Source organism: Temnothorax americanus, unplaced genomic scaffold (assembly GCF_048541705.1).
Source record: "Temnothorax americanus isolate GAGA-0224 unplaced genomic scaffold, ASM4854170v1 Scaffold210, whole genome shotgun sequence".
In the NCBI taxonomy this organism is placed as follows: Eukaryota; Metazoa; Arthropoda; class Insecta; order Hymenoptera; family Formicidae; genus Temnothorax; species Temnothorax americanus.
Window position 1 is genome coordinate 15480 of NW_027509350.1, and position 23824 is coordinate 39303.

The window sequence follows — 23824 nt, forward strand, 5'->3', positions numbered from 1 at the left end:
AAGTCCGTTCGCGTACTTCCTAATATTACATGTTCAAACAATTAAAAATATGGGCACACCGTGCCCGGTCTTCACCCCGCGGGTGGTCGGCGGGGTGGCTTCGGCGAGGTGTTTGCGCCGGAACGATGTATGTTCGGGGGTGCATCGTTACAGTGTTTTATGTAGAAAATAAAATATATCCGTTTCCAGCGAGAAATGACCCGTCTACCCAGCGAGAAATGACCCGTCGAATCAACGTCTAAAGACGTCTAATTAAACGTCTATAGACGTCGATAGACGTCGATTCGACGGGTCATTTCTCGCTGCGTATAAACGTCGATTAGACCTCTATAGACGGGTCATTTCTCGCTGGGGTTATGAAAACATACAATTAAACTCGCGCGAAAAAACGATTGGAAGTAATTGAAAAACTATTCAAATCTAGTATAGTACATTAATCGTTCCAATTTTTTTTACTAATCCAATAGTATTTTTTCTCTAGAAAAACAAAATAATTTATATTTATACTTTTATAACAAGAAAGCACGAAGTTCCCGGACAACAATAATCCAATATACAAAAATATTGGATTTCTTTTATTTAAACAAAGGCCTTGCTGAAGGGAAATTTAATTCCTTACATGGAAAAGAAGACACACAAAAAAAGTGGGCAAAGCTAGCTGCAGAATTAAATAATGTTGAAGGAGCTACAAAAACTGCTGAACAATAGCAAGTGGTACGTGTATAATATTACATTATTCAAAAAAAAAATTTGCGAGTATTTCGCATTAAAAAAATTATTTACATAATAACAAAATGTATTATATAAATAAACAGCATGCACAATTAATTTTAGAGAGTTAATTAACATAGTAAAGGCTGGTTTATGTAGGCCGTAACAGATCGATTTAAGCCGTAAACCCTAACAAATTGACCAATCATAGTCGAATGTAAAAAGAATAATCTGTGATTGGCCAATTTCTTAGGACTTATGGGTTAAATCAACGGTTACGGCCTGCATAAACCAGCCTTAAGGCTAATAGTTTCATTGTTCCTTTTGAAGTAATTTTTATTACAACTTTAGTTATGCATTTAATTTAAATTTGGATTTGGTTATACTTTTTTATAAACAAGAATAAAATAAAAAATAATTGTACATGTTTAGGTATGGAGATACCTAAAAAGTCGTACTTCTCTGAAGGCACGCAATTTGAGAAAAGCCAAGGGAATGACAGGAAACAAGTCCATCAAGCAATCTGCAGAATTATCTGAAATGGAACTGCGAGTTATTGGAATAGTCGGCGTAGAATATATTGAAGGAAGTAAAGATTGTGCTGAAAATATTCCGGAAGAGGAGGTATGTACATATACATATATACGTATACATGTATACATATATATATATGTATATGTGTGTGCGTGTGCGTGTGCGTGTGTGTGTGTGTGTGTGTGTGTGTGCGTGTGTGCGTGTGTGTGTGTGCGTGTGTGTGTGTGTGTGTGCGCGCGTGCGTGTGTGCGCGCGCGCGCGCGCGTGTGTGTGTGTGTGTGTGTGTGTGTACACAGGACAAAATTTTATGGTTGGAGGGGGACGAATAATAGTAAAATTAATTTTTTCGAAAATATATTTATACGTTTATATAAACTGTATATGTTTTGTAAATATTTATTGTAAAATTATTATATATGGAGCATTCAATTAATAACAATTTCAACAATTTGTCTGACAATAGCAGATGAGATTTGAACTATTTAAAAAAATATATCTACCTACATATAATATAAAGTATATAATTGCTTACTACATAATATATGCCTTTTTTCCATGTTTATATAGTCTTTACAAAATGAGCTAATCCGTGGAAATTTGTTAACATTGGAGGACATCCCACAAGTTCGCAATACTCTTCTGCAAGAAAATTTGCAAAAGAGCCCGAAAACGTCGAACGGAGATATAGATAGTCATTTTTATTAATATTAAAAGAGAATAAATTAATAATAAAATAAAAATAAATATGAAAGAGAAAGACTCTATTTTTATAATCGACAAAAATAAATATATTTAACACTTCATAAAAGTAGTATTGAAATGTATCGAGTTGTGTTAGCGCAGATGTGTGTGTATCGCGTGTCGCGCGCGTGTCGCGATGCCGTGTTGCCATGCGAAGAATCTATTAGAGAGTCGATTGTTTAATGACAACAGAACGTTAATTTGTGGAGAGTCGTTTTTTGAAAGCAAGCGAGAAAAGGGCGTTCGTTGCCCAGGGAATAGTAACAGAGAAGCCTTCGAGCCGAGAAGTCGAATTGTAACGTTTCGCATCGTGTGTAGTTTCGGAATTTGAACGAAGCTCAGCCTCAGCGTAGATTGAGCGAGAGTGTTAACGTTCCTTTTGTATCTCTCATATTCTGTTATTCTCATCATATAATAAACATTATACTGTTTTTATATCCTTCAAAACATTGGATACCATCTTTTTTCCTACAAACTTGGGGGCTCGTCCGGGATTGAGAAAGCCAGAACCAGGATTGAGAGAGAAACAAAACTCTATTGGTATGATCTGTGAACGTGTGATGTGCTTGTGAAACCGTACGATGAAAATGGTTGACGATTTCTCAGCGCAAGCGTTGAGAGATAAATGCAAGTCCTTAGGTTTGATTACAACCGGGACAAAAACCGAGTTGTTTAACAGGCTTATGGAAAAAGACCCGAACGGCTCGTGGATTTCGGACAAAGAAAGACGAGAAGATGATGCCCGTGAAACCGATGCAGCCGCTGCTGGAATGCCTTCCGGATCAGTGCAGTGCGATCAACGTGAGTTGGAACTCGCGAGGAAACAAGCAGAGTTAGCCGAACGAGAGCTCGCGTTGGCGCGCAAGGAGATAGAGTTGCTTCATATTCAACAGCGAAATCAGCCAGTGGACGGCAATTCATCGAGAGCGTCGTCGGTAACCGAGTCAAGGCGGCCTAGAACGGACGTTCAAGCTATCGCGGATTTGTTAAGTCCCTTCCATGGAAACAACGACTGCTACCAAACATGGGAACGGCAAATGCAATTATTGAAGACGACATACGAACTTGATGAAAGCGAAGCAAAAATTTTAGTGGGCAAGAGACTGAAAAGCAAGGCGAGCGAGTGGTTCTATCCAAAGCCCGAAATTCTTTAGATGAATCTTGAAGATTTGTTAGCGCAGATGAGAACGATGTTCTTCCATCGACCGAGCAGAGTGGCTTTGCGGAAGAAATTTGAAGAACGTTCCTGGAAACGAGGTGAAAGTTTCAGCGAGTACTTCCATGAGAAAATGGTACTTGCGAATCGAGTACCCATCGGCCTAGAGGACATGGTGGACTATCTCATAGACGGAATTCCGGACCCGACGTTTCGTGATCAGGCGCGCATTCAAAGATTTAATTTGGCAGCCTTGTTACGAAAAACGTTTGACAAAGTAATGTTACGAGGAAAGACGGATAACGGCGCAATCCCAAAGAACGGCGACCAGAAGCGATTTGCCAAGCCCAGCGACGAAGGAGGTGTAGCTACGACTACAACGCAGAAAGACGGCCATCAGAGAAGAAGATGCCATTCCTGTGGTGCAGCGACGCATCTCGCAGCAGAGTGTTCGACGAAAGAAAAAGGCGTAAAGTGTTTCGAGTGCCGTGAGTATGGACATGTGGCCGCGCAGTGTCCAAAAAAACATACTTCGAAAGTCGTGCCGAAAGAAGTGTGTAGCGTGTCGAGATCCGCGCGTAAAAAATATCGAAAGAAAGTTTTAGTAAACGGATTCAAGACCACCGCGTTAATAGACACTGGTATAGATTTGACTTTGATGCGAGAAGACAAGTATATTAAATTAGACTCACCGCCGTTCGAGCAAGGTGAAATACGTTTTCGTGGAGTAGGAGCGCCGAATAACATAACGTTAGGTAGATTTTCCGCGAATTTGGTTGTCGATGATAATAGATTCTCAATAGACATTTATGTAATTCCCGACGATCTAATGCAGCATGAATTATTGATCGGTGCGGATTTTTTGAACACCATAGATCTTAGAGCAAGAGAAGGAGAAGTAACGATTGCGAAAATAGAAAAAACGGTACAAGAGACTGACGTTGTTCCCGAAATCTTAAGTATCGATTACGACTGCGGAATAAACGAAGTTGACGTATTAAATATCGCGAATAAAGAGCATAGGCGCGAAGTTGAAAATTTAATTGAAGCATATAAGCCCGTAAAAACTCGCGACGTATGCATTAAAATAACGATTGTAATCAAGGATGATCAACCTGTGTATCAGCGACCGCGACGATTATCCAAAGCGGAAAAAGACAAAGTAAACGCGCATATTAAAGAATGGTTGCGGGACGACATTATACAGCCATCATTATCTGAGTACGCAAGTCCGGTAATACTAGTTAAGAAAAAAAAACGGCGCGACGCGATTATGTGTAGACTATAAAGAACTTAATACGAAGATTGTGAAAGATCGATTTCCATTACCGCTTATCGAAGATCAAATAGATTCGTTACAAGATGCCAAAATTTTTACCACTCTTGATCTTAAGAACGGATTTTTTCACGTACCACTGGACGAGGACAGTCGTAAATATACCTCATTTATCATACCAGTGCAGATGGGCAATACGAATTTTTAGTAGTTCCTTTCGGATTGTGTAACTCACCCGCAGTTTTTCAAAAATATATTAATGCGGTACTTAGAGTACTTATTCAATCAAATGTTGCTTCGAGTTATATAGATGATGTTATCATTCCGTCGTCAGACGAAGAAGGCTTGAGACAATTAAAGATTGTATTAAAGACAGCCGCTGAATGCGTGCTAATTATTAATTGGAGTAAATGTTGTTTTTTGCAAAAGAGTGTTGAATACTTAGGACATGTTGTCGAGAGCGGAACTATCCGCCCCTCCCCGCGTAAAACGGAAGCTGTGTTGCGATTTCCGGAACCGAGTACTGTAAAGCAGGTGCAAAGTTTTATCGGCCTCACGAGTTATTTTCGAAATTTTATATTAGGATATTCATTGATTGCACGTCCGTTGACGAATTTGTTAAGAGCGAATGTACCGTTTCATTTTGGTGAAAAAGAAAAAACTGCTTTCCGTGAACTTAAAAGGTTATTAAGCGATAAACCGGTATTGCAATTGTACAGCCCGAATCGCGAAACAGAGCTACATACAGACGCATCTAAATACGGGTACGGTGCTATTTTAATGCAACGTAATAGCGACGATCGAATGTTTCACCCAGTGTATTATGCGAGTGGGAAAACCACGGAAGCCGAAGAAAAGTATCATAGCTACGAACTTGAAGTCCTTGCGATAGTGAAAGCATTGCAGAAATTTATAGTCTATGTGTTAGGTATTCCATTTAAAATTGTTACGGATTGTCGCGCGTTTACGTTAACGATGAATAAGAAAAATTTATGTATTAGAGTAGCGAGATGGGCATTGCTTCTCGAGGAATTCTCGTATACGATCGAACATCGGGCAAGGAAAAGCATGACCCATGTAGATGCGCTTAGTCGTAACCCATTACCGAATGTATTTGCGATAGATGAAGACAATGAAGGATTAATTGTTAAATTAAAGAAAGCGCAGAGTAAAGATAGCTGTTCGCGAAATCGCTGATTAATCCCGACGATGGAAGCGGGATGAGAAGGACGCGCGTGGAAGGTGTTCTCTAATTATTCACTTTATCTTTTGTGTAACTCAGACCACAGTCTGAGCCGTCTTTAATATGAGAAGAGATATATACAGTCTGACCTGAGGGTGGTGGGCAGTCTTTCGGATTTTACTAAGCATAAGAAGTCCTTGTATAAGAAGTCTTTGTGTATCGTTCGTGAGTGGGCGAAGCAGTTATATTAATTGCCGTCCTCTTCGATGAATCGCCCGTGAGCCGGTGAGACACGTGGCGGTCGGCACTCGCGCACATGTGAGCCTGAGTCGTCGTGTTGATGTATCCTGAGTAGAGCTGGATGTGTGGTCGCTTTACATGTTGATGCAGTATCTCAGCAGCTGTAATCACTGCGGTGGGCACTTCAATGTGTATAGTCACAATCAAGATGCACAGAGCACACATCGTGCGTCTGATCACTGCGCGGCCATTTACACAATTGCCTCGATCGCGAGGAAAACGTTGGCGATGAGCGCGCCCGTAGGGGCGCGAACTACCGCGGTGATGCGGAGCCGATATCCGATCGATGCTGCCATCTGATCGGGCGGCGCAACGGTAACGGAATCTCGAACAATAGCAAAGTGCGATAAATTATCGATTTAGCGAATCGTGGTTCTACCAAAGATTATATTATGCGTGACGGACTATTATTTAGATTGTGTGATAACGATGTGCGATTAGTGGTACCGAAGCTTATGCAGTTACAAATAATACGGCGAGCTCATGAACAAGGGCATTTCTCGACTAACAAAACAGAGCTGTTAGTAAGAAAAGATTACTGGTTTGCAAATATGCGTGCAAAAATCGAGAAGGTAGTATTTAATTGTGTTGAACGTATTTTAGCGGAACGAAATAAAGGTAAACAAGACGGTTGGCTACATACGATCGATAAAGGCAGTGTACCGTTGGATACTTATCATATCGATCACTTGGGTCCTTTGCCGTCTACGAAAAAGAATTATCGACATATCCTTGTAGTAGTAGACGCGTTCAGTAAATTTGTTTGGTTTTACGCCGTTAAAAGTACATGTTTATCAGACGTAATAGATCGACTTAAAAAACAGGCTGTGATTTTTGGAAATCCGAGACGGATTATTTCTGATAGAGGCACCGCCTTTTCATCTTAGGAGTTTAAAGAATATTGTAAGCAAGAGAATATCGAGCACGTACTTATCACGACTGGCGTACCGCGATCTAATAGTCAAGTAGAAAGAATCAACCGAACTTTGATACCTTTGCTGACTAAATTGACTTCGCCCAAATCAGATGAATGGTTTAAGTATTTAGATATTGCGCAACAGTACATAAATTCGATACCGAGTAGACCGAGTAGAAGCACGGGATTTACACCGTTTAACTTACTTTTAGGAACGCATATGCGCCTTAAGAGTAACCCGCGAGTTAAAGAATTAATTGATTCGGAGTTAGCTACTATTTTTTAGAATGAAAAAGACGAAATACGACTTTTAGCGAAGCAAAATATTCTTAAAGTTCAACAGGAGAATTGGAGATATTACAATAAGAGACGTAAAGAACCCAAGCGATACGAGGAGAACGATTTGGTAGCGATAAAGCGAACTCAATTCGGACCCGGAATGAAATTAATGCCAAAATACTTAGACCCTTATGCTATCAAAAATTGTCTGCGTAATAATAGATATTTAGTGAGTAAGATCGGAGAACATGAAGGTCCCCTACGGACCTCTACGTCAGCGGACCATATGAAACCTTGGGTGGATGATGCGGAGAATTCTGACCAAGAGTAACCACACTTGAGGACAATTGTGATGGCAGAATGGCCGAGTGTAGTATTGAAATGTATCAAGTTGTGTTAGCGCAGATGTGTGTGTATCGCGTGTCGCGCGCGTGTCGCGCGCGTGTCGCGATGCCGTGTTGCCATGCGAAGAATCTATTAGAGAGTCGATTGTCTAATGACAACAGAACGTTAATTTGTGGAGAGTCGTTTTTCGAAAGCAAGCGAGAAAAGGGCGTTCGTTGCCCAGGGAATAGTAACAGAGAAGCCTTCGAGCCGAGAAGTCGAATTGTAACGTTTCGCGTCGTGTGTAGTTTCGGAATTTGAACGAGGCCGAGGCTCAGCCTCAGCGTAGATCGAGCGAGAGTGTTAACGTTCCTTTTGTATCTCTCATATTCTGTTATTCTCATCCTATAATAAACATTATATTGTTTTTATATACTTCGAAACATTGGATACCATCTTTCTTCCTACATAAATTATTACATAAAATCATTGTAATTGTTTTGATTTAAACACAATTATCAATTATATCCTAGTCCAAGAAATTTCCGAAGACTTAACAAGCAGCTTAAAGTCTGGTCTATAATAGGTGTCGTAAGTCGTGAGTCGTAAGAAATTGACCAGTCACAGTTGATTATTCTTCTCAAATTCGACTGTGGTTGGTCAGTTTCTTACGACGCACGACTAACGACCAAATTGTAGACCCGATCTAAGTATCAATGGATCATTATGTCATTATCTTTAGAACCTGAAAATTATTTAAAAAAAAGCATATTTATTGTCACGACTTTTTCACTCCCGGACCGCTCCGGGACGTGGGCCGGATCAAAAGGAGTAAGGAGAGCGGGATGACGGGCCTCTTCGACGATTCCCTCGCACCTCCGACACTTCGCGAAACGAATTTACCGTTGGGCGCCAGACGCGTCAACGCGCGTCCGCGAAATCGTGAAAGAAAACCCAAAAACGAGACGCAAAGCGAGACGTGCGGATGTGCGAGGAATCGGCTAGCTCGACCTAAATATTCCGCAATATTCGGCGGGGTGACACGCCATAAATAAGGTCCCGAACTCAAGCAATTAATAAATCAAAATAACATTTATTCGTTAGAAATTCGCGCGTGAAACAATAAAGGCCGATTTGGCATCGGTCAATCAGACAAATCATATAATCAATCGCGCGAGCGTCAGAAATAAAACAAAAAGAAATAATGGTAGCGCGGACACCAGAATGAACAAAGTACTGCGTTATCGTATAGTAACGCGCAGAAGGCGCGGCGATTAGATCAGAGAGATACAGTATGACGAAACTTACAAGTAATATAGAACATTGACGGTAAACACGAAATAATCACGGAAATAGAAAATAAGATCTCGCAGGACAGATCGCGAAAGGACAATACCTCACGCTCGGATTGCGTGAACTCAACGCCGGGAGTCGCGCGAGAATTCTATCGCCAATTATCTTAAGCCTAACGCAAGTATGGATCGTGGCGTAAGCCACGTCCCAACGTAATGAGGACCGAACGCAACACAATAACGCGAGATTAATTTTGGCGCGATCGCGAAGAGACGCGGAATACTATAACAAACGCGAAAATACGGACTTAATATAACGCGAGAAATGACCAAGGGTAGCGCCAGTCATTCGGGCGAATACAATACACTGTCCTCAGTGATTTCCGAACGCAAAAATGAGACGCCGAGGCACTCGGCGTAGCGCGAAATACTGGAAGGAACGCGAGAAAAAATGTGCGGGATTACCGCGAGCAATAATAACACGCAATCACCGAACAACGCATCCGAACATAACTATCCTAACACGCATGATTCTCTGAGGCAATTAGCCACTCGCAGACGGCCGATTAACGCGAATGAGGTGCCGACGCGGGCTACAATGCAACCTAAGTAATATTGGGTAATCCGATACGCCGTGAACACGGAAGGCGCGAGACACACGAGCGCGGACATTATACGAAACGGACTCGCAGTAACGGATTTTGCCACGAATCTATCGCGATCTCCAGAGGCTCGCAATCGCGTTTTTATCTCAATTCCGCGGCCACGATACCATCCCGAGGCCCTTCGCTCTCGCTGTTGATCGCCATTCGATACGCGGTCTTAAGGGACCGTGCGCGTCGCGATGTTACAACGTTTTCCCGGACGAGAGCGTGCACCGGAGGGCGGCGTCGTGGCTTTACATCCCGATATTAATTACTGCGGGCAACCTCACCGATGTGATGTCTCCTCGTAGGGCTCCTCGCCGTCACTTTGTACGGAGAACCGTCGCAGCGTAACCGATTTTCCCGACTCGGGGTGGCTATATTGCGTATCTTAAAGAGAACGTTCGCACTCGCCGACGGACGACCAGAGAGTGTCTCGCTAGATTCGCTCGATAGCGGAATCGATGCGGCACCCCCTTCCGTAGGGGCGTGCCAATCGAGAGCGAGCTTGCAAGCTCGCGCGATATTCTAAAGCAGGATCGGCGTAAGGTGGATCCTTCGGGGGCGCGCAATGGTCCCTCGGCGGCGCAGCGACTCCTTCAATTTGTCCCTGGGCAGCGGACTGGACTTGGTTCTAGCCGGTGTGCCTCCGGTTTGACCTCGGGGCGGTGATCAGTCACCCCGCGGGCCGGTACTTCGTGAAGGCAGATTGCTGAGGCTGGGTTTTCCCCAGGTACCTGGGGCCCCGCTATCGACGGCCTTGTCCATCGCTGCCCCGTTTGCCGCTTCCGCATGTAGCTTCCGCTCTCGCCACCCCTCCTCGGTCCTTGGTCCTCCCGGACCCTTCTCGTTATCGGTACTCCCTCGAAAACTCGCCGTGGTGTGGGTGAGGCGCCGCGCGCATTATAATTACACATGAAAATAAGAGAATAGTCAAAACGCGGAAACGATATCGATTTTTGGCCTCTGGAGATCTCGTCGTCGCCTCTCTGGCTCGTCCCTGGGCGCAAATTTCCGCGCCTTGTGACGGCGACGGGGCGCTGCCACGAAGCGGCGGGTCGCAACGTCACAACATATACATATATATTCTTTCTAATTTAGGTTGATTATCACATTAGTACTGTAAACTATTTTAATTATTACTTTGTTTTTATAAAAAAATGGATTAATTAATATTTAATACATTATATAGTGGCCCTTAATCTAAATATACTTATTTATATTAATTGTAATATATTATTTATTTACAGTTATTCCTTTAGATACTAACATTGGCATCGACATCGCTACGATTGACGATGTTGTACTTGATGATGGAAGTGCATCCGACAACGATAACATCCTCGTGCAACAAAATCTTCCAATTGTTATTGATGCTGATCCAGAAATTCAACAGACTCTGAAAACTGCTATTGCTTCCTCATACTTGAAGAAACAGACGAAGAAAAAGACTCCATGCATACTTTCTGCTTCCAAGTCATCGGATCTACCAAGTACTACTCGTAACATCGGTTCATCTGTGTTTTCAAGAAGATGTAATAAAGACATAAATAATGTTATATATTAACATTGTACGAAAATTTAGAAAAATTAATAGTTTTCAATTTTTGTACAATAACGTTATAAGATGCCTTTTTTATTACGTGTTTTAATTATTTATGTTAATAATAATGTTTTTTTATATAAAATTGCAGTAAATCGTGTACGAAATTCTACTGAGCAGTTTCATTCATCGAGAGAGCAATTTGAATACATTGCTCAGAAGCAAGCCGATGCTATAATGGTAAGGACCATTCTACAATACGTCGCAATTGCCCCAATTACGAATGATGGCAACTGTTGAAAAGTGTTATTTCCGGTTGCCGATTGCCAGTTGCTGTTATTATAAAATTAAAAGAGCCAACTCTCGTTTGTGGCAATCCTTTGCCAAGCGGAAAGAGTACTTGTCTTTTCAACTAGCAGTTGTCATCCTTCGTGACTGACAACGAGGCGTTTGCGACGTATTGCAGAATGGTCCTAAAAGAAAAATCTCAAAAATCGGAATTAATAAAATTTTTCGAAGTCGTACGTACATAATTGTATATTGTCATCTCTTAAAATATTGTGCAGATACTTGCCGAGGCCTCGAAAGCTCATGCAGAAGCAGCTACGACGAATGCTCTTGCTATGGCAGAAATGGCCAAAGCTGCTACAAAGTTAGCAAATAATGCAGATGTACAGGCTGTGTACGAAACGGATAGGATACGAGTAATGGAGAAAGTAATACAAGTATTGGATAATTTATTGCCAAGCTATATTCACTAAGAAGTAAGAAATATCGTAATTTGTTATAAATTATGAAAGTCATACGATTATTATCTAATAAGTATTACTTAATTTCAGACCGAGTATAGGAAGTAGGATTTGACAAGAGTCAAATGGGACAAATCAATACAATACGTGATATTAACCAAAGAATGTGATGATTTGTATAAAGTATGCACCAAAGTTTTCGTGTTACGTTAAAATATAATATATTATGATTAAATTATGTATTTTATGTTACACTTATATTACATTACAGTAAAATATGTTGCACCTAAATAGTAAATTATATATTTTATAATAAATATAAAATAACGGATTTTATTTTAAAATTTATCTTCCAAACCTTTCCACAATAAGGCGATCTTGAATTCGACGCGCGAGTGCAAGTGGTCGCAAATTATCATCGTCGTCGATGTGAATGCCGGGCACATCTCCATTCGCGTATTCTTCAAACGGATCATCGTCAAGTATACCGCCAGTAATTCGCATGTTGTGTAGAACCGCACACGCATTAACGATTCTTCCTGCAAAGCCAGGCTCAGACTGTAAGACCCTGTGCTTGGAAAGGCATCTCCACGTGCTTTTAAGAACTCCAAACAATCATTCCACGCAATTTCTTGCACTGCATAATGCCCCATTGTAGAAAAATCGTGGAGTTTCTTCAGGCTCATGAGGTAAAGGAGTTAACATCCAAGGTTCTAATGGATATCCTGAGTCACCTGTAAAAAAAACATGTCTAAAATGAAGCGCTTTACCGCAAAAGTGACCAAACTGCCAAAATTCGGCAGTTTAGTTTTCTATTTTAAAGCGTTAATGGTTTCATAAGTTATTAACTTATAAATTATGAAACCATTAACGCTTTAAAATAGGAAACCAAATTGCTGAATTTTGGCAGCTAGGCTACTTTTGCGGTAAACGTTTCAAATATGCAACAAATACAGGCAGTACGAATATAAAGTAAAAAAAAAAAAAAAAAACAGTAGAAAAAGTGATACTGAAATGATTTTTTTTATTTTATATTCCCACCGCATGAGAGATTATACGAATAATCATTTTAACATAAACAAGTTGTTATAAATTATTGTAAAAATATATTTTACTGTTCAATGTATTTGTAATATTGAAACGCGTTGCAAATATGCAGGATACTACTTCAGATTTTAATTTATAAACTTTGAGAATACATAGACACAAGAAAAAAATTATGTATTGTGTATATGTATATATTTAGTTAAAAGTATTTCCATATTTAATTTATGTAATATATGTAATATTTGTTATATCAGATAATTTTTATCATTTAATTATTCTGCCTACAAGTTTGAGGTTATCCTTGGTTACGAAAGCCGCATAACAAATATAACGGTTTTTTAAATGTTATAACGTGTATTAGAAATATTATTATTTATTTGATTTATCTCTTACCTTGTTAAATATGCTGAAATAGCCAGAACATTGTAATTCAAATAATATAATATATTATTAACGAATGTAAAATATCGATAAGCAGTTAACGAGACTTCCAAGGTCCATCGTTAACATAGCGACCGATAGCGACAATTTTCGATACTTAACGATTCGACTTAACGAGAGATGTCGATAACTGCTCGATACAGAATAACCCGTAACGAAAATTGTCGATAAGTACAGTTAACGATAGCGACAATTGTCGATAGCACGTTAGAGAATCCCGGTACAGCTCCCTGCCGTCAATATAACAGGTTAACCTGTATGTAAACACTCACATAAACGTAGTATAAACAGTAAAATAAGGGTATTTATTTAGAATAGCTACTGCACCTCAAATATCGATGAAATTAGGCTTAATCGATTCGTTTTTGCATAAAACGAAAGAATCTGGCAGAAAAATGCGGCGGTCTGCCCTGTGAAGCGAGATATTTAGCGTTAAAGTTGACGACTCTCAGGTTATGAAACCTGTCATACCGACGAGATGTAGCGATTGTGGTAGCGACAGAAACATGCCCCGCGGCCACATGCGCATGCTCCGTGTCCGCACGCGCATGCAAAAGTGCGCGAATTTGAAACGTATGCATACTTATAATGCATAAATATAAATATGTACTTTTTATATACAAACTATTTTCTGCTTTAACAAATTATTTGTTAAATAATTTGTTAAAGCAGAGAATAGTTGGTATATGGAAAGTACATATTTATATTTACAATGAATAGTTGGTATATAAATATGTACTTTTCATATACCAACTATTCTCTGCTTTAACAAACTATTTGTTAAATAATTTGTTAAAGCAGAGAATAGTTGGGGTATGAAAAGTACATATTTATATGTACAATGAATAGTTGGTATATAAATATGTACTTTTCGTATACCAACTATTCTCTGCTTTACAAATTATTTCTGCTACAGATATTATGCGTCGAAGTTAACGAAACAGAAATAATTTGTTAAAGCAGAGAATAGTTGGTATACGAAAAGTACATATTTATATACCAACTATTCATTGTACATATAAATATGTACTTTTCATACCCCAACTATTCTCTGCTTTAACAAATTATTTAACAAATAATTTGTTAAAGCAGAGAAAAGTTCGTATATAAAAAGTACATATTTATATTTATGCATTATAAGTATGCATACGTTTCAAATTCGCGCACTTTTGCATGCGCGTGCGGACACGGAGCATGCGCATGTGGCCACAGAGCTGACAGAGCATGCGCATGTGGCCGCGGGGCATGTTCATGTCGCTACCACAGTCGCTACATCTCGTCGGTATGACAGGTTTCATAACCTGAGAGTCGTCAACTTTAACGTTAAATATCTCGCTTCGTTGGGCAGACCGCCGCATTTTTCTGCCAGATTCTTTCGTTTTATGCAAAAACGAATCGATTAAGCCTAATTTCATCGATATTTGAGGTGCAGTAGCTATTCTAAATAAATACCAAAATAAGTAACAGTAATATATAGAATAAGATAATTATAGGAGATAATTACATAATAAAACAATTACCTTGAATTAATCGTCGCGTCGCGTAAAGAATCACGGTCGGTCTCGCTCCGCGCGTACTACCATGGGTGCGTTCCACTTATCGTTCGCAACGCTCGTGGAATCATTTCATCCTTGTTGTTTGTCAAATGTTAAAGATGAAGTTCAACCATTTTCCACAACACGCTTTACAACCGCAGTACCGCTCTACAACCACGCCGTACAACACTCTTACAACCACTTACGACCACGCTTACGCAATTGTAGAATAGCCTTTAAACAAGGACGAAATGATGCTCGCGAGCGTTGTGAGCGATAAGTGGAACCCAGCCCATGTCTCTCGAGATAGGTTATGACGAACTGACTGACAGCTGACAGCGCGCTAAACGCACTATCTGCACTCGCGCAGTACACACACGTATATGTACATATGTGCATATCCCCTAACATCGCCCCTGGGGGTCGATTCTGGGGGTCAATTCTGTAACTTTCATTATGGTGAAAATGCGAGCCAACTCATAACTTTTAATTCCCTAACTTTCATCATAGTGTAAATGCGAGTTATCTCACGGGAGTTCGTTCGGCAAGAATTTTCTTGTCGAATGGTGAAATCCGGGCGAGAAAACTATGAGATAAAGAGAGAGAGGAGAAAAACCGTGGAAAGTGATCTTGATTTTGTGTGAGTGTAACGGTGTATAAATTATGAAAACAATAATAATGGCAATATATATGGCTGCAATATTGTTATGGTAAATCTGAAGGAGAGCTCCCTCTTCACCGATTTCGCTGAATTTAGACCCAATAATACATGCAACAATGTATTTTGTTGTTTAGAAATTATCGAATATAAAAACGATAAAACTTTAAGGTTTTAGAGATAAATGACGATGAAAAAAATTGGCAAAGTTACACTTTTCGTTTATTCCATAAATATACTAACTTTTGAACAATGCAACTGCAAACGAAAAGAAAAGCACTACAAATCACTACAAACGATTCTGAAAAAGATGGCGCAAGCGGATTTGAAATATCCCCAAAATTGGCAAAGTTGCATTTTTTTGTTTATTGCAAAAATATAATAATTTTTGAACGGTGCAACTACGGACGAAAAAAAAAGCACTACAAACAATTCTGAAAAAGATGGCGCAAGCGAATTTGAGATATCTCCAAAATTGGCAAAGTTACATCTTTTTGTTTATTGCAAAAATATAATAATTTTTGAACGGTGCAATTACAGACGAAAAAAAAGCACTACAAACAACTGCAAACGATTCTGAAGAAGATGGCGCAAGCGGATTTGAGATATCTCAATAAATGACAACGTTAGGTTTTATTTTTTTTTTTATTGTTGTAATTTTTAAACGGTTCGACTACAAACGAAACGAAAAGCACTACAAACAACTACAAACGATTCTAAAGAAGATGGCGCAAGCGGATTTAAGATATCTCAAAGTGAAGTGCGAGTCATTTTTTCAATGTTTATAATTTTTATTGTATTGAACTACAAACGAAATTTTTGTTACTACAAACAACTACAAAAAAAATTCTAACGTTTTTAGTAAAAAAATTAATTTTTTGAAAGTCGGGTGCCAGGTTTACATAGGTCTGTTAGGACGCTCTTTATGTTGCTGCCCTCGCGCGTACGATGTACGTTGCAATTGGTTTGATTCTGATTCGTAGTCGTAAAGTACTTCGAGACGCTTCCGAGCAACAATCTCAAATTCCGCGACGCCGAACATTCAGGATTCCAAATTTTGCGCAGCAGATCAAGTAAGGCGAAAGTGATTAACTCGACATCCGTCGACGTGCATTCGACTTCTACGACCGGATCCTCGAACGGCTCGTCCAACAACGACATCAGAGCCTTCTTATCTTTCACTTGACTCTCCATGGCACTCTTTCTCTCCATACAGACGCACCGCGCGAATTACGAGCATCAACGTTCTCGCGCTTTCACAAACTTCAAACTGACAATCTAATTGCGCGAGGATTTGCGTTCTCCGCCCGCTTATATAGCGTCCTGTCGTCGGCATGCCCGATAACGATTCGATAGCGGATGTATGTACGGGGTTAATACGCGCGAAGAGGCGCCTCCGTCGCTTGGTCGCGCCCCCCTCGCGTCCCGCCGCACCTGAAAAGCGCGAGAGGGGAAATTTGGAGTGGCGCCCCTCGCCCTATCCCTAACCCGAAAAGCAGCGGCGGGGCGGCAGCCGTCTGCCGACGCCATCCCCTCGCCCACCGCTTACGACATTACCCACGCGTTCCACTTTCTGCCCCCTACCCGCCGCCGCGCCGTCAATTGCCCCGCAGGGTCAAACCCTCTATAGTATGCCTACTTTAATCCAGTAGTTTCATAAAATGTGACTATTGGTGGTGTTACTATTGACGAATAAAATACAATTGGCCCAATAGTTTTATAAACTCTGACTACTGGTGGGGTTACTAGTGACGAATGATGTACTATTGGACCAACAGTTTTATATACTGTGATTACTATCTGGTGTTACTATTGAGGAATAGTATACTGTTGATCGAATAGTTCCGCAATCTGTAATTATTGGCGGTGTTACAATTGACAATTAGTATATACTAATGAGGCAATAATTTCAATATAACTATCTAGAGTCTCTTTAATAAGAGTCGCGACACAGAGCAGTAACTTTTGATTGGTTTGCATTTTGGCAAAATTTTGGCAAAAGCACGAAGACAGAAAGAGAAAGATATATATAAGAGAGATTGAAAAAGCGATATGAATGTATATCTCTTTCTCTCTCTCTCTCTTATATACGATGTTGCGACTCTTATTAGAGGGACTCTAGAACTATCCAACAATGGAGATTTGATAATTATTAAGAATTAACGACAAGAATACGTGTCGCTGGTAAGATTTACATATTTGTTTGGTACACATTGTGAGTTCTTAAATAACTTTCTCAAAATTCCATTGTAATGTTCATAAGGAAAGGCAGAATGTGACCATACAAGCGGAATTCCACTGAGGCAACACTAAGCGACATATAGTATGCTACATGTCATTTAGTGTCGCCTATTTTTGATGCGCGATTTCAAACTGTGCCCCAAACTCGATGTCGCACGAGAAATTTGTCGCCCAATTTTGTATGCACCTTGTTATTTGTGTTTGTAGTATGCGGCTTAATCAATTTCATTGAAGCAACATTAGTATCGTGCGCCATGTCATTGGAAACGGTAGCAGCAGCTGCTTATTTGGTAATAGCGTTAAGTGGCAAAAGAAAAAAACGAAGAAAAGCAAGGTGGTGGAGAAGAAAACTATTTATTGGGAATCGAAAATCTGAAAATAAATTTTTTAATAAATTGGTTGCGGACGATAGCGCTTTATTTAAAAACTTTACGCGGATGAGTAGAGAAGATTTTGGATTTTTGCTGAATTTGGTTACATCGATTATAAGAAAATCGGACACCAACTTTCGTGATGCAATACCGGCTGATGTGAGATTATTATTGACATTGAGCTATTTAGCCACCGGCGACAGCTATCCTTCACTTATGTATCCGTTCCGGATCTCTGAGCCAAGTATTTCACGAATTATTCCAGAAGTATGCAGAGCTTTGATCAACGTTCTACGTGATTTTGTAAAAATAAGAACTAAATTTATTATTATTAGACGTACCAATTCCAATTATTACATTTATTTTTCACTATTTTATTATTTATGCAAAAAATCACAAATTATCGTTTATATTGTCCATATTTAAATACTCAGTCAACATGTGAAAAGCCGGAATTTCTTGTTGTGCATTATCGGTAGCCTCAGAAATCTCTGAGTAAAGTGAAGAGGGAGGACGTGTTCCATCGCTACTTTCCTTGTAATCATGAGAATTAGAAGTACTGGACAAATTCTCATCATTGAATTTACCCATTGCCGCGTTAAATAATATATTATTCAATAGATGCTTTACAATAGTTTGTACTCTAGGCGTAAGCTTTCGCAGTTCATTTCCAACATGTTCTCCGTACGTTGCACACTCATCTCTCTGAACTGCACGTTTTAGAATAGCATACGCTTCTTTTTCACGATCTGAGGGGGATGCCGAATGCTGTTTCCTCATTTTTTTATTACGGGGAAAAAAAGTTTGACTTCCTTCTCCATTGTTCGATCGTTTATTCCCATAACGTTGATTGTGAGATTCATAGAGTGTTGCTTGAGTATCTTGAGTATCTGCAGTATTTTGAATATCTTGAATATCTGAAACTAAGTCATCTTCTTCCTACAAAAATAAAAACATACTAATATCAAATACAATACTAGAGTATAAATATAATCACTAACTAGATAAACTAAAATTTCTATTGCATTTTTCCAGATTTTCTGTACAGAAGACGAATGGAGGAAGATTGCAAAAAATTTTGAAGTTTCGTGGAATTATCCACACTGTGTCGGAGCTTGTGACGGAAAACACATCGTGATCCAAAACCCAAAAAACAGTGGCAGTAATTTTTTTAACTACAAAGGAACCTTTAGCATTGTTTTGATGGCCATTGCAGAACCCAACTATTGTTTTACGTACGCCGATCTTGGTTGTCAAAGCAGAATTTCAGACGGAGGAGTGTTTCGTGAAACAACGTTTTACAAAAAAATGTCGAAGAATAATCTGGGATTACCACTCCATGAACCTCTTCCTGGAAGTAATAAGTTATTGCCCTATGTTCTAGTGGCGGATGATGCGTTTCCCTTGCAGATACACATTATGAAACTTTTTCTCTGCTATTATGAGAAGGGCTCTTGTAAGAGACATTACAACTATAGACTTTCACGTGCTCGCAGAATAGTGGAAAACGCTTTTGGATTGTTAGCATCAGTCTTTCGTGTCTTTAGAAGACCAATAATGTTGAATGTGGAAAATGCTGAGATTATCACAACAGCATGCATTTATCTGCATAACTTTTTGAGAAAGAGTACAACTTCAAGAGCACTATATTCACCTCAAGGAACTTTTGATACTGACACACAAGATGGAAACATTATTCCGGGATTATGGAGGTCAATAACGCAAGACGACACTGGTATGGAGAATTTAAAACGCGGTAGAGCACGGAGGTCAACTTTGGAAGCCAAAAAAGTGAGGGACGAATTAATGAGGTACTTTACATCAGACGAAGGACATGTACCGTGGCAAGATCATTACTGATAATTTAATGAAGTTGTAATAAAATAAAATACAAATTAATAAATATATATACACTTCTAAGAATTTTTTTCATCACTCATAGTTGACATGGTTTTTCTTCGTACATCAACATCTAGCAAGAAACTCAATAGTTCATAGGCAAACCATTTTCCCTTCTTAGGGGATGAACCACTTTTCTTTAAGTTTTGCAATTTTTTTCGTTTGCGATGGAAAGCTGTCCGCAAATTCTTGATTTTTTTTTAATTTTGAAAACACTGCAATTGTATTTACTTGCGAGCTGCTTTAGCTTGTCATTTTTCAACGTGTTATTTTTATAATCGGAACTTTTGTTGTCCCATAATTCTGGTGAATTATGATAATCTTCAATAAATAATGTGGTTTTCTCGATATTCCATTCCATGTCGCTTGCTACAAGCCGCATCGATCCATTTACTGTCGGATAACCGACGACAACTTTCAACAATCTGAATCTTGTTGAAAGATGGCGCATGCGACCGGCAACACCAATTACAGTGTAGCATGCTACACTGTCGCATGTTACATGTTGCTTTATGTTGCTTCGGCTGAAAGACGCCATGTTGCATGCGTCATTGCCGCATGCGACATGTTGCCCAAATGTTGACAAAAAAGAAAGCAGTAGGAGACGTGCGCACTCCCGGTTGAGCGAGGCGCACGGAGAAAAAGTTACGGTTGCTACAACAGAATAATTCTGTTAATTTTCGCCCATCCATACAAAAGGGTTATGGAAACCATAGTACTCTGGAAGTGACCTATGGTTTCCATATGGTTTCCATATGGTTGCCCTAACCTTAGTGAGGGTAGCTACTATATGGATGTTGCAACCATAATATATGGATGTTACAACCATAATGAACAAATAATCACCCGACAAAAAAAATTATTTATTTCAAATTTTTATTACTATTTTTTAACTAAATTTGTTTCTTAAGATGCAGTCTATGATTATAAATATTTTCTTGTATTTAAAAACACATATAAAAACACACTTACCTTGGTGGGATTCGAACTCGGGACCTCTGGATTGTGAGTCAACTGCTTTACGTGGTAGACCACTTCTTAATTTAATGTTAGTGTTATATATAGTCTACATATGTCAACCAGCGCAAATATATAATTTTTCAAAAATCATCTTAAGAAACAAATTCAGTTTAAAAAAAGTAATAAAATTTTGAATTGGATATATGATATAATCGGATATAATATTTCTTATAATGTCGGGTGAATGTCAGAAACCGGTGTCGGCTCATTACGAAATTTTGTGTTCGTAAATATATTTATGAAAAAAGTATATTTATAAAGGCCTATCTACATAAGACGCAGAACGCGAGTCGCAAGACACACGCACAGTCTACATGTCAATCTAACCTCTATACACAAAAAGGTTAGATTGACATGTAGACTGTGTGTGTGCTTGCGACTCGCGTTCTGCGTCTTATGTAGATAGGCCTTAAAGTTAAAACATCCTTATCAAATCCACTTTATTCTATGCAGAAATTCTTTTGCGCGCGCAATGGAACTAAACTCTTAATCATGCAGTGATTCAGTGCTGTACCGTGCAGCTATATCTTATGGATCTCTCAACCATAATAGTTGTGCTGCAGACCACATAAGAGGGATAGCAATAATCCTTTGGTTGAGGCAACCATATACAAGGGTATTATAATTGAATGTTACGTATCGTAAGAACTACGGTTATGACAACTGTATAAATGGGCATATCTTAACAGCTACATTGAATGTAATATCAATTTAACTTGAATTTACATACATTTCTCTTTTAATCATAGAGAACATTGTTGTAACAACCGTAACAATTTTCTCCGTGCGGCAAAGCGATTTCGTGGCTTGTTCTGCCCGGCGAATGTGTGCCGTAAGACGACTCCCAAAATATGTGTTTGCTGTAAGACGGCTGGCTAAAATATATGTGTGTGCCGCACGGCGGCTTGACGAAGAGTGTTCTGTCCCCGCGGTCCTGGAACATGTCGCTGCGGGCGAGTAGTTGTTCCCTTTTCGGGGGAAGTGGATGCCGTCGGCGGATAGGCGATGGCAGCACCGACAGGTGAGTCGCATGATTTGACTGATCCGCCGACGTTTCGCACGAGAATTACAAATGCGACGGAGTAACTATTTATGACTTATGTAACTAAGTATGAATTATATACAACTACATGAACAGAAAGTTACTATACTAACGACTACAATATATACAAGGCAATACGCCGAACATATGTACTGTGACGTTGCGGCCCGCCGCTTCGTGGCAGCGCCCCGCCGCCGTCAAAAGGCGCGGAAATTTGCGCCCAGGGACGAGCCAGAGAGGCGACGACGAGATCTCCAGAGGCCAAAAAGTCGATATCGTTTCCGCGTTTTGACTATTCTTTTATTTTCATGTATAAATTGTAATGCGCACGGCGCCTCACCCACACCACGGCGAATCTTCGAGGGAATACCGATAACAAAAGGGGTCCGGGAGGACCAAGGACTGAGGAGGGGTGGCGAGAGCGGAAGCTACATGGATCACGGGCGGCGAGAGCAACGCGGCAGACGTACGGCGAATGAGGCAGCGATGGACAAGGCCGCCGATAGCGGGGCCCCAGGCGCCTGGGGAAAACCCGGCCTCAGCAATCTGCCTTCACGAAGTACCGGCCCGCGGGGTGACTGATCACCGCCCCGAGGTCAAACCGGAAGCACACAGGCTAGAACAAAGCCCTCCTTCAATTTGTCTCTGGACAGCGGACTGAAGGAGTCGCTACGCCGCTGAGAAACCGTTGCGCGCCCCCGAAGGGTCCACCTTACGACGATCCTGCGTTAGAATATCGCGCGAGCATGCAAGCTCGCTCTCGATTGGTTGGCACGCCCCTACGGAAGGGGGTGCCGCATCGATTCCGCTATCGGGCGAATCTAGCGAGACACTCTCTGGTCGTCCGTCGGCGAGCCCGAACGTTCTTCTTAAACTACGCGATAGCCGCCCCGAGTCGGGAAAATCTGTTACGTTGCGATGATCCTCTGTACGAGGTGACGGCGAGGAGCCCTACGAGGAGACATCACATCGGTGAGGTTGCCCGCAGTAATTAATACCGGGATGTAAAGCCACGACGCCGCCCTCCGGTGCACGCTCTCGTCCGGGAAAACGTTGTAACATCGCGACGCATACGGTCCCTTGAGACCGCGTATCGAATGGCGATCGACAGCGAGAGCGAAGGGCCTCGGGATGGTATCGTGGCCGCGGAATTGAGATAAAGACGCGATTGCGAGCCTCTGGAGATCGCGATAGATTCGTGGCGAAATCCGTTACTGTGAGTCCGTTTCGTGTACTGTCCGCGCTCGCGATTGTGTCTCGCGCCTTCCGTATTCCCAGCGTTTCAAATTACCAAACATCGCACTGGTGGAATTTCGTATGCGTCGGCACGTCAATCGCGTTAATCGGCCGCTCGGGAGGAGCTAATTGCCTTAGAAAAGCGTGCGTGTTAGGGTAGTCATGTTCGGATGCGTTTTTCGGTGACTGCGTGTGAGACGTAGTGCTAGCGGGAGAGCGTTATTCGCGTGAGTACTTCGTTTTTGCAATAGGCTCAGTGCCGTCGGGATTGCGTGTGATTATTACTCGCGGTAGTTCCACTTAGTTTTCCTGGCGTTCGTTCCGGAATTCCGCGCTATTTCGAGTATCTCGGTGCATTCTTCTGCGCAGTACGCAAGTCGCCGAAGACCGAGTAGGGTATTTCCCCGAATGACTTGCGTTAGGCTTAAGATAATTGGCGACAGAATTCTCGCGCGACTCCCGGCGTTGCGTTCACGCAATCCGAGCGTGAGGTATCGTCCTTTCGCGATCTGTCCTGCGAGATCTTATTTTCTATTTCCGAGATTATTTCGTGTTTACCGTCAAGGTTCTATATTACTTGTAAGTTTCGTCATACTGTATCTCTCGGAGATAATCGCAGCGCCTCCGGCGCGTTACTATACGATAACGCAATACTTCGTTTATTCTGGTGTCCGCGCTATCATTAT

The 23824-nt window shown here is 40.8% G+C and overlaps 1 long non-coding RNA gene across 1 annotated transcript; it reads left to right on the forward strand.

Annotated features, from left to right (window-relative positions):
- The first annotated feature begins 370 nt into the window (after window positions 1–370).
- LOC143897939 (uncharacterized) lies at window positions 371–11850 on the forward strand. Its single transcript, XR_013257044.1, has 5 exons — window positions 371–714; window positions 1144–1335; window positions 10607–10891; window positions 11051–11663; window positions 11739–11850. It is a non-coding gene; the product is annotated as an uncharacterized LOC143897939 (long non-coding RNA).
- Window positions 11851–23824: the final 11974 nt, after the last annotated feature.